The sequence below is a fragment of the Hordeum vulgare genome, chromosome 5H, assembly GCF_904849725.1.
Source record: "Hordeum vulgare subsp. vulgare chromosome 5H, MorexV3_pseudomolecules_assembly, whole genome shotgun sequence".
NCBI lineage: Eukaryota > Viridiplantae > Streptophyta > Magnoliopsida > Poales > Poaceae > Hordeum > Hordeum vulgare.
The window spans coordinates 542,807,927-542,820,282 of NC_058522.1; positions in this window are offsets into that span (position 1 = coordinate 542,807,927).

The following is a 12,356-nucleotide window of genomic DNA, read 5'->3' on the forward strand; positions in this document are numbered from 1 at the left end:
CCTGGCGTGGCTGGGCCAAGAGGCCCAACCGGCCAGCCCCCCCCCCCCCCGCGCCCCTCCCGCTCAAACCCTAGAGCCCCCCTGGCGATCAAGCCCCCCCTCGCTACTCCCTCCCCCCCCCCCCCCGAGCGCCGCCACTCCCCACCTCTCGCCTCCCACCCCCACCGACACACCCCGCCACCAACCGCCCCTCGTGGGGGCCCCTCCCCATCTCTCCCGTGACTCTCTCCCTCCCGCAGCCCTCATCTCCCTCCCACGAGCCCTCCTCTCCCGTAACTCCCGTCGCCCCTCCCCTCGGATCCCCACTCCACCGCCCGATCCCCCCCTGCCCTCTCCCTCGGCCTCCCCCCCCGTCGGCCCCTCTAATCCCGGCCGGCGAGCCCCTTGGCCTCCTCCTTCCCGCCGGCGAGCCGCCCCCCACGGCCTCCTCCTTCCCGCCGGCGAGCCCCCCCTCGGCGTCCACCCCACCGGCAGGGGCCCCGGCCACCTCGGCCCTCCACCTCGTCGGCCTACAACCCCGCCCCCGTCGGCCTTCCTCCCGCTTGGTCCAGGAGGGACCGGGCAGGGAGACTTCTTCGCCTCGCCGGATCCGGCCGGCTCCCCGTCGCCAGCACGACCTCTCCGGTGACCGGCATCATCATCACCGCCTCGTCCTCCTCCTCGCCGTCACCGCCGCTTCCCGTGAACTCCGGCTTCACCGGCCCCTCCCGTCAACGTCGGTGAGCCCCTCCTCGGGCGCCTCCCACCATGTCGTTCTCCTCGCCGCCCCGGTTCCGTTCCGGCAAACGGGACCCCGATCCGTCGATGGTAGACTCCGGTAGGAAGGATTGAACGTTTGGTTCTTCTATGTTGAGTTAGCACAGAGTTGTTTCTTTGTTGTGTGTTGACACGGAGGGAGATGAGAGTTTTGAGTGAAAATTAAAAAAAAAACAAATGTTGTATTCCGTATGTATGTATGTATGTATTTGATACTCGTATTTATGTATGTATTTGCGTATGCGGATATTTGGAGGAATACGATATTTGCACGGTTATGTATCTGTAAAAAAAAGAGAAAATAGCCTTAGGCCACTTACCGGTGGGGCCAATGCACCCATTGTCTATGACAGGAAGGCCCCACGCGATAGTTAATATATAAAATAAAAATAATGTTTTTATTAAATAAATAAATAAATAGATATAATAATTAATTAATGAGTTAATGAATTAGTTAAATAAATATATTAGTTAAATTAATTAATTAGAATAATTAGAGTATGACACGTGGGTCCCCCACTAAATTAATCTGATTAATTAATATTTAATCTTAAATAAAACTTGTGCCTATGACGTTCGGGACCCACTAGTCAGTTGACCAGTCAACTGCTGATGTCAGCATGACATCGCGATGATGTCATAATAGGATTTTATTAAAATATTTAAATCTGTTTTTAATTCCTAATTATTAAATAAAACTTTAAAAATTAATATTAAATAATCCGTAAGTCAGATCAAAATAATTTCAACATGAAAGTTGATCAGCAGAACGAGACGAACCCGGATACACGGTCCATTCGTCTGTCACGCGTCCCTAGCATAGCAAACATGGAACTCTTCCATCGTTTCCAGTATAACCGGTAGTAGCCCGAGACCCGAAAAAATATCGTGAGATATTCTTCCGACCCGTCTATGACGGATGTTGCTGCGTTAGCTCATGTCTAGCCTGCATCTTGCCATGTCATGCTTTGTGTTGCATCGGTGCTATTATTTATTGTTTCTTCCCCCTCTTCTTACCGGTAGACCCCGAGACTGACGCTGCCGCCGGGTACATCTACGACCCTGCCGATCAGTCCTTTGCCGCAGAGCAGCAAGGCAAGCAAACCCCCCCCCCCTTGATCATTCCTATATCGCCTATGTCTTTCTTCCTACTGCTTGCATTAGTATTTTGCTACTGTTGTAGTTAGCTCCTATATCTGATGCATAGCCTGTTTTTGATGAACTGCTACTTTCAGTCATGTACTTTAAATATGCTTAGTATAGGTGGAGCAGTCATCCCCTGTGACCCCGTAGTTCAGTTGCCCTGCTTGTTTTCAAATCTCGATCTCTGATCGACGAGCCAGACCCGACACAGCACTTTCACCCCCCCCTTCGTTGTACGACGCTACAGAGATACTATCGGGTACCGAGGGTGACACCTCGCTAAGTACTCCTGATGATATCTCTGTAGTATAGCTAGTCGGTCGTGGTTATCGAGGGTGATTCCTCTTTCACCATTCCCGATGACGCCTCTGTCGTGCCACCCCTCAAGTGTGGGACCCCCGAGGGTGATTCCTCTAAGCCCACCTTGACGGGTACATCGTTCGGAATCCAACGAGGGTGATACCTCGGATTCCCCCGATGTTACAACCACACAGTTACTCGACCATGCTACTGGGATCTTTGGTGATTAGTTGTAAGACGGGTGGATTCCCGTGAGATTGTGTTGGTGGCCTAATTAAAATGCTAATGGATTTGGGTATTTGATCTGGGTTGGTCGGAGACCTTTTCGCACTAACCGGCTACGCGGGAAGAATTATGGGTACTCGGCGTCGCGGTATCAGCCGAAGCTTTTCAGATGCCAGCAATGTAGCGGCGTGCGCCCGAGTGGTCCCGAGATGCAACGCGCTTGTGATTAAGGGATGCTAGGACTGACGTCGGCCGCACACGCCACGTGCAGGAGCGTGAAGGGGAACTGGGCCCATGAACCCTTTGTGCTTAGGATTTAGACCGGCGGGCTGGCCTCTCTGATTAGTCTTAGGTGGGGCTGCGACGTGTTGATATTCCGAGGCCGGGCAGGACCCAGAAAAGTATGTCCGGCCAGAGTGTTATCGAGCGTGACGGGACATGTGGTGCACCCCTGCAGGGATGAAAATTAACTATTCGGATAGCCGTGTCCACGGTTACAGGACGACTTGGAGTTGTGACCCGATCTTTTACAACTACAATTGTTACTTAACTGGAATTAGTTTGCCTCGGGATTGCTTCCTTGCAGGGAGTCGAGGGAGGATCCTTAGGCGTGACCTCACTTTAATATTGCTGCAACAATATGATTATTAACGTGTTACTCCTGTTCTACTCTCGTCTATTGCTGCAAGACCCTGAAGATGCTAGTCTTCGATAGGACTAGGCCTTCTCTCTCTATTCTCGCATTGCTGCAGTCAGTCCACATATACACCCCCCTTCTTTGATACTGATGCAAAATTAGAATAGTTCTGATGTAAGACTTGCGAGTACTTTGGATGAGTACTCACCGCTGCTTTGCTCCCCCCTTGTTGCCTTGATCCGTTTGCTGCGACCAGATGATGGAGCCCAGGAGATGGAGGTCCCCGCCACCGACGACTGCTACCCCGACGGTGCCTACTACTACGTGGAGGCCGCTGATGATCAGGAGTAGTTAGGAGGTTCCCAGGCAGGAGGCCTCGCCTCGTTCGATCTTTGTATCTTTTGTGCTAGCCTTCTCTAAGGCACCCCATGTTTCATGTCTGTACTCAGATATTTGTTGCTTCCGCTGACTCTTGTGTTTATCGAGCTTTCGTATTCTAGCCCTCGAGGCCCCTGGCTTGTAATATGAAGCTGATGTTATTTTCATTTGTGTCTAGAGTTGTGTTGTGATATCTTCCCGTGAGTCCTTGGGTTTGGTCGTACGCATTTACGTGTATGTTTAGCGTACGATTAAGCCGAGGGCGTCACAAGTTGGTATCAGAGCCGACTGCCTGTAGGTAGCCCCCTTTCCAACTCCTTGGCCGAAGTTGAGTCTAGTGTTTGAAAAACTTTACTAACACTGATGTTGTGGCTTACGGGCCCACATCTCAATTGGTTGGTATTAGTATCTTTTACTCCTTTCCTATACTCTGGGCTCTACTTTCTCTTCTCTTTCAGGTCAAAGATTTTACTAACTCTAACATTAGGTTCTCGAATCACATCGATCCGGAGCGCTGGACTATCTACTCTTTTCTCCTGAATATGTATTACACACACTGTCATTGACATCCGTCAATCTTATTTTCAGATGCGTCCCGCAAGACAGCACGTGCGCCTGACACAGGCCACTGAGACGACTGGGTTCCCGGCCATTTTGGTCGATCTCCTGACCAGGCTGGGATATTGCTGGTACCCCGAGTACACTGTGTTCGAGGATTTCCGCGAGTACAACCAGTACCAATACCATGCTGAGGTTCGCATCTTCGACCAGAGGGGCGGCGAGACCCTCGAGCGCCACGTGTTCTGTGGTATTGGAGTGTCGGTCGAGATGGCCGTCCATGATGCGGCCTACATCGCCATCACCCGTCTCCGTGGAGCGTACCCTCACGTGGAGGAGAGCCCTTTCAGATACATCCCGCATGCTCCTGCTGGGGATGAGACTGGGTCTAATCTCACTGCCTACGCTTCTGACGTTCGGGAGCGCAGCGACCGTTCCTACGTCGTTGTCTGCGCCCCCTACGTGACGCGTCGTTACGACGCGCGGATTCTGGTGCAGTACACTGAGGCAATGGATCGTGCTTTCCGAGCTCTAACTGTGGAGCTGTATGCTACGCGCGCTCGTCTTTACGACACGTTGACAGAGCTGCAGCCATCACATTGTCCGAGGGTTCCACCTATGCGCATCCACGAGCCGAGAAGGACAGAGCTACCATCAGCTCTCGAGTGGACTGATGTTGGGGGTAGAACCCCTGCACTTGGACCTCAGCTGCTCGACTGGATGCGGTACCCTCACCAGAGTCACAACGGGACACAGGGTCCCTACCTTCTATCACCGCCAGCTACCAGGATTCGATCGTCCTCTCCGACGTTGATGTAGCCTTATCGCTACACCTCGTTGTGGTACTCTTCCACCGCGTGCCTGCGCGCCGCCTAGTGAGTCCAGGGTATCGTCTAATGCGTCCGGGCTATCGCCAAATTTCGAATTTGTAATCGTTAGTCTGTAATCGAACTTATGTATGGGTCTGTATGTCGAACTCAACTACTATGGAGTATCTATCGCATTTCCCTTTCATTATGCTTGATTACTTCATGAATGCGTGCGATGCCTTTCAATTACTTTAAGCTAAACTACCCCTGCTAAATATTTAACAGGATGGTTAGACCAGCTGGCCGCCCGCGTGGCCCTGCCAACGATGCACCACCCCCGCCTCCTGAGTATATGGCGGGGATGATCCAACAGTTTGAGCTGAACCGCCAGTTTATGCAAGGGCTCATGGATCAGTTCCAAAGGCCGAACATGAACCAACCGCAAGGCGTGACACTGCAAGACTTCTGCCGTCTCAACCCTGCGATCTACCGCAGCTCAACTCAGCCTCTAGATGCTGATGACTGGCTCCGTGACATTTCCTATGAGCTGGAGTCTGCCAATGTGCCCCTGGCGAGCTATGTCAACTTTGCCGCCTACTTTCTGAAGGGTCCCGCTGCTCAATGGTGGGACAGCCACAGGCGCTCTCAGCCCGATGGAACTATCATCACTTGGGCAGAGTTCAAGGTTGCTTTCCGTGCTCGATACATTCCCCAGGGAATCATGGACCGGAAGAAGCGTGAGTTCCGCAACTTGGTCTAGGGCAACAAGACTGTGGATGCTTATCAGCGGGAATTTCTGGAATTGTCTCGCTATGCTGAAGAAGACATTGCGACTGATGCACGCAGGCAGGAGAAGTTCCGTGAAGGCCTCCACCCTGATATCAAGCTGACACTCCTCGTTCAGGACTATGCTGATTTCGCCACCCTGGTGAACAAGGCTATTCAGGTTGAGACTGGTCTGCAGGAATACAAAGATAGCAGCAAGCGCAACCGTGACATGGGCTCATCTTCGGGCTCATCTGCACAGAAGCGTAAGATCTGGATTCCCAACAACATGTACCATGCACCTGCTCCTACTCCGAGCCCGTCCTATGCTGCACCTCGCCTGCCTCCTCCACCACCTAGGCAGCCGAGGCTTCCAGCCCCACCACCTCGAGTTCCTCCTTCCCGTCCTGAGGACGGGCTGTGCTTCAAGTGTGGCCGTCCAGGTCACCGTGCTAGGGACTGCAGGCAGAATCTGAATCAGCTGGCACTTCCCGCAACTGGCAGTGGCAACAACCAGAACCGCAACTTCAACACTAATCGTGCTTATGTTCGTGGTCAGGCCAACAACATTGATATGGGTCAAGCTCAAGACCAGCCTGCTACCGTGATGGGAACACTTCTCGTTAACTCAGTACCTGCTTCTGTATTGTTTGATACAGGAGCATCGCATTCCTTTATGTCGGAAAATTTTGCATACATGCATGACATTAGGAGCGAAGAGATGAACATCCCGATAGTGGTAAACACCCCTGGGGGAGAATGCCGAACCTCTGTGGTTTGCCCCCATGTTCCAGTTGAAATTGAAGGATTAGAATTCCTTGCCAACCCCATCCTAGTAAAGTCATCCAACATTGATCTCATATTGGGGATGGACTGGTTGAAAGCTCATACGGCATCGATCGTTTGTGCCACCAAGACCGTCCACCTCCTACACCCTTCAGATGAAGTAATAAGCTACCATGCGCATCTCGTCCGTAATGCTGAGGCACGACTGTATGCTTTGAATGCATTAAATGCGTCGCCTCTGGAAGGGATTGAAAACATACCAATGGTCCGAGAATTTCAAGATGTCTTTCCAGAAGAACTTCCGGGGATTCCCCCTGCTCGAGCTGTCGAGTTTGTCATTGACTTGGTACCCGGTACCACTCCTATTGCCAAGCGTCCTTATAAAATGCCACCACATGAACTCCTTGAACTTAAGCAAGAAATTGACAACTCGCTCCGTCTGGGTTTCATCCGTCCGAGTTCCTCTGCTTGGGGAGCACCTTCTCTCTTTGTTAAGAAGAAGGATGGGACAAATCGATTGGTCCAAGACTATCGTCCTATCAACCAGGCCACTATTCAGAACAAATATCCTCTCCCTCGGATAAATGATTTGTATGATCAACTTGCTGGTTCCACCGTTTTCTCTAAGCTCGACTTGAGATTGGGATACCACCAGATCCGTGTTCGCAAGGAGGATATTCCAAAGACCGCCTTTGTTACTCGATATGGATCATACGAGTACACCGTCATGTCCTTCGGCTTAACCAATGCACCAGCAACCTTCTCTCGACTGATGAATTATATATTCATGGACTACCTCGACAAATTTGTCGTGGTATATCTGGATGATATTCTGGTGTTTTCGAAGAACAAAGAAGAGCATGCTGAACATCTTCGTCTTGTACTGGATAAGCTTCGGGAGCATAAACTCTATGCGAAGTATTCCAAATGTGAGTTCTGGCTAGACGAAGTGACTTACCTTGGTCATGTGATTTCCAAGGATGGTATTGCGGTAAACCCCGAACGAATTCAAGCTATTCTTGACTGGACTCCCCCGAAGAATGTCAAGCAAGTCAGAAGTTTTCTCGGACTCGCGAGCTATTGCCGTGATTCGTCGAGAACTTCTCCAAGATTGCGAAGCCCTTAACCAACCTGCTTCACAAAGGTGTTAAATATGAATGGACTGATAAATGCCAGGAAAGTTTCCAGGCACTCAAGGACAAACTGACGTCCGCTCCAGTACTTGCTCCTCCAGATACAAAAAGGGATTTCGTCATATACTGTGATGCTTCTCGTCAAGGAATAGGTTGTGTCCTAATGCAGGATCGCAAGGTGATCGCTTATGCTTCACGTCAACTGCGTGCTCATGAAGAGAACTACCCAGTTCATGATATCGAGCTTGCCGCAGTCATTCATGCATTGAAGGAATGGCGACAATACCTTGTCGGTAATCGCTGTGAAATCTACACCGACCATCAAAGTCTGAAGTACTTGTTCACTCAACCGGAGCTGAACCTACGTCAACAAAGATGGATGGAGCGTATAGCAGATTTTGACTGTAGTATATCATATACCCCTGGCAAGGCTAATGTAATGGCTGATGCCTTAAGTCGCAAGTCATACTGCAACCACCTCCAGGTTCATCAGGTTGACGATCGTCTGCAAGAGGAGTTCCGCAAGCTGAACCTCCACATTGTTCCTCAGGGTTACCTTGTTCCCCCTCCTGAAGAGTGTCAAAAGATGAACCTTCGCGTTGTTAATCAGGGTTCCCTCAGTAACCTAGTGGTTGAACCAGATCTTGTGAGCTCCATAAAGAATCTGCAAGACTTTGACGATGATGTCGACAGGATTAAGAGCTATATTGCGAAGGGTAAACCCTCCTTTTTCACTATTGATGAAGGTGGCGCCTTGTATTTCAAGGGTCGCCTATTCGTCCCAAATAAGAAGTAAAATCTCAGGATGACTGGGAAGGTGATGGAAGAAGCTCATGACACACCATTGTCTATTCATCTGGGTAGTACCAAGATGTACCAAGACATCCGACAAAGATTCTGGTGGCCCAATATGAAACAAGACATTGCACGCTATGTGGCAGAATGTGATATATGCCGGCGTATCAAAGCAGAACACCAAAAGCCTGCTGGAACTCTGCAACCTATCTCTATTCCCGAGTGGAAATGGGACCATGTTGAAATGGACTTCGTCACTGGTTTTCCCAGATCTCAGAAAGGTAATGATGCTATTCTTGTCGTCATTGATCGACTGTCCAAAGTTGCACATTTCCTGGCCGTCAAAGAAATGATTAATGCTAGTCAGCTGGCAGATCTTTATATGTCAAGAGTTGTTTCACTTCACGGTATTCCATTGATAATCAGTTCGGACCGTGGCAGCTTGTTCACTTCAAAATTCTAGGAAAGTTTTCAGAAGGCTATGGGGACTCATCTGTCCTTCAGCACTGCATTTCATCCTCAATCCCAGGGACAAGTTGAACGAGTCAACCAGATTCTCGAGGACATGCTTCGAGCTTGTGTCATTTCTTTCGGTAAGAAATGGGAGGAATCTCTCCCGTATGCCGAGTTCTCTTACAACAATAGCTATCAAGCTAGTCTGAAGATGGCCCCTTTCGAAGTATTGTATGGGCGAAGGTGTCGAACTCCTCTGAATTGGTCAGAAACTGGGGAACGATCACTCTTCGGTCCGGATATTATTCAACATGCCGAAGATCAAGTCCGCATTATTCATGAGAATCTGAAGGCTGCTCAGTCTCGTCAGAAGAGTCAGTATGACTGTCATCATCAAGATATGGTCTATCAACCTAGCGAAAAGGCTTATCTTCGTGTCACACCAATGAGAGGTGCACACCGTTTTGGAATCAAGGGAAAGTTAGCTCCTCATTATATTGGTCCTTTCACTGTTCTCGAAAGGCGTGGAAGAGTGGCTTATCAATTGGAACTGCCGGCGAACCTTTCTCAGGTTCATGATGTCTTCCATGTTTCTCAGCTCCGTCGCTGCTTCAAGGACCCTATTCGAGCAGTGGATCACGATATGCTTGAGCTACAACAAGACCTCTCTTATAAAGAGCACCCGGTTCGCATTCTCGAACAAGCTGAACGTAAGACTCGTCGCAAGGTCACTAAGTTCCTTAAGGTACAGTGGTCAAATCACTCTGAAGATGAAGCCACTTGGGAACGCGAGGATCATCTTCGTGATGAATACCCCGGGCTCTTTCCCTCTACCTCTTAATTCTCGGGACGAGAATTCTTGTTAGTAGGGGAGAATTGTGACATCCTCGACTTTTGCAACAGTAATTATTGTAATTAAGCTACAGTGATCAACCGCTAATGATGCCACGTCATCGAATTCCCATCTCAGACCCGCGTTGATTCGAGTTTGTCCGGATCCAAAATTTGAAAACAAAAGAAAAGTATTTTATAAATTCATGTTAAATATTAAAAGAATATGTATATGAAAGAGAGAATTAAAAGTATGTATAATAAATTGTAATAAAAAAAAGTATAATAAAAGAAAGTATTTAAAAAGAAAAATCAGTTAGTAAAATAAATAGGAAAGAAAGAAATAATAAAAAATAAAACAAAATAAAACAAAACAACAACAACAACAACAAAAAAGAAGAAAACCCCCCCACCCCCCTGGCCTGGCTGGGCCAAGAGGCCCAACCGGCCAGGCCCCCCCGCGCCCCCTCCCGCTCAAACCCTAGAGCCCCCTGGCGAACAAGCCCCCCCCTCGCTACTCCCTCCCCCCCCCCCCCCCGAGCGCCGCCACTCCCCACCTCTCGCCTCCCACCCCCACCGACACACCCCGCCACCAACCGCCCCTCGTGGGGGCCCCTCCCCATCTCTCCCGTGACTCTCTCCCTCCCGCAGCCCCCATCTCCCTCCCACGAGCCCTCCTCTCCCGTAACTCCCGTCGCCCCTCCCCTCGGATCCCCACTCCACCGCCCGATCCCCCCTGCCCTCTCCCTCGGCCTCCCCCCCCCCGTCGGCCCCTCTAATCCCGGCCGGCGAGCCCCTCGGCCTCCTCCTTCCCGCCGGCGAGCCCCCCCCCCCCCACGGCCTCCTCCTTCTCGCCGGCGAGCCCCCCCCCTCGGCCTCCACCCCGCCGGCAGGGGCCCCGACCACCTCGGCCCTCCACCTCGCCGGCCTACAACCCCGCCCCCGTCGGCCTTCCTCCCGCTCGGTCCAGGAGGGACCGGGCAGGGAGACTTCTTCGCCTCGCCGGATCCGGCCGGCACCCCCTCGCCGGCACGACCTCTCCGGTGACCGGCATCATCATCACCGCCTCGTCCTCCTCCTCGCCGTCACCGCCGCTTTCCGCGAACTCTGGCTTCACTGGCCCTTCCCGTCAACGTCGGTGAGCCCCTCCTCGGGCTCCTCCCACCATGTCGTTCTTCTCGCCGCCCCGGTTCCATTTCGGCAAACGGGACCCCGATCCGTCGACGGTAGACTCCGGTAGGAAGGATTGAACGTTTGGTTCTTCTATGTTGAGTTAGCAGAGCGTTGTTTCTTTGTTGTCTGTTGACACACATGGAGATGAGAGTTTTGAGTGAAAATAAAAAAAAACAAATGTTGTATTCCGTATGTATGTATGTATGTATTTGATACCCGTATTTATGTATGTATTTGCGTATGCGGATATTTGGAGGAATACGATATTTGCACGGTTATGTATGTGTAAAAAAAATGAGAAAATAGCCTTAGGCCACTTACCGGTGGGGCCAATGCACCCGCTGTCTATGACAGGGAGGCCCCACGCGATAGTTAATATAAAAAATAAAAATAATGTTTTTATTAAATAAATAAATAAATAGATATAATAATTAATTAATGAGTTAATAAATTAGTTAAATAAATATATTAGTTAAATTAATTAATTAGAATAATTAGAGTATGACACGTGGGTCCCCCACTAAATTAATCTGATTAGTTAATATTTAATCTTAAATAAAACTTGTGCCTATGACGTTCGGGACCCACTAGTCAGTTGACCAGTCAACTGCTGATGTCAGCATGACATCGCGATGATGTCATAATAGGATTTTATTAAAATATTTAAATCTGTTTTTAATTCCTAATTATTAAATAAAACTTTAAAAATTAATATTAAATAATCCGTAAGTCAGATCAAAATAATTTCAACATGAAAGTTGATCAGCAGAACGAGACGAACCCGGATACACGGTCCATTCGTCTGTCACGCGTCCCTAGCATAGCAAACATGGAACTCTTCCATCGTTTCCAGTATAACCGGTAGTAGCCCGAGACCCGAAAAAATATCGTGAGATATTCTTCCGACCCGTCTATGACGGATGTTGCTGCGTTAGCTCATGTCTAGCCTGCATCTTGCCATGTCATGCTTTGTGTTGCATCGGTGCTATTATTTATTGTTTCTTCCCCCTCTTCTTACCGGTAGACCCCGAGACTGACGCTGCCGCCGGGTACATCTACGACCCTGCCGATCAGTCCTTTGCCGCAGAGCAGCAAGGCAAGCAAACCCCCCCCCCCCCCCCCGTGATCATTCCTATATCGCCTATGTCTTTCTTCCTACTGCTTGCATTAGTATTTTGCTACTGTTGTAGTTAGCTCCTATATCTGATGCATAGCCTGTTTTTGATGAACTGCTACTTTCAGTCATGTACTTTAAATATGCTTAGTATAGGTGGAGCAGTCATCCCCTGTGACCCCGTAGTTCAGTTGCCCTGCTTGTTTTCAAATCTCGATCTCTGATCGACGAGCTAGACCCGACACAGCACTTTCACCCCCCCTTCGTTGTACGACGCTACAGAGATACTATCGGGTACCGAGGGTGACACCTCGCTAAGTACTCCTGATGATATCTCTGTAGTATAGCTAGTCGGTCGTGGTTATCGAGGGTGATTCCTCTTTCACCATTCCCGATGACGCCTCTGTCGTGCCACCCCTCAAGTGTGGGACCCCCGAGGGTGATTCCTCTAAGCCCACCTTGACGGGTACATCGTTCGGAATCCAACGAGGGTGATACCT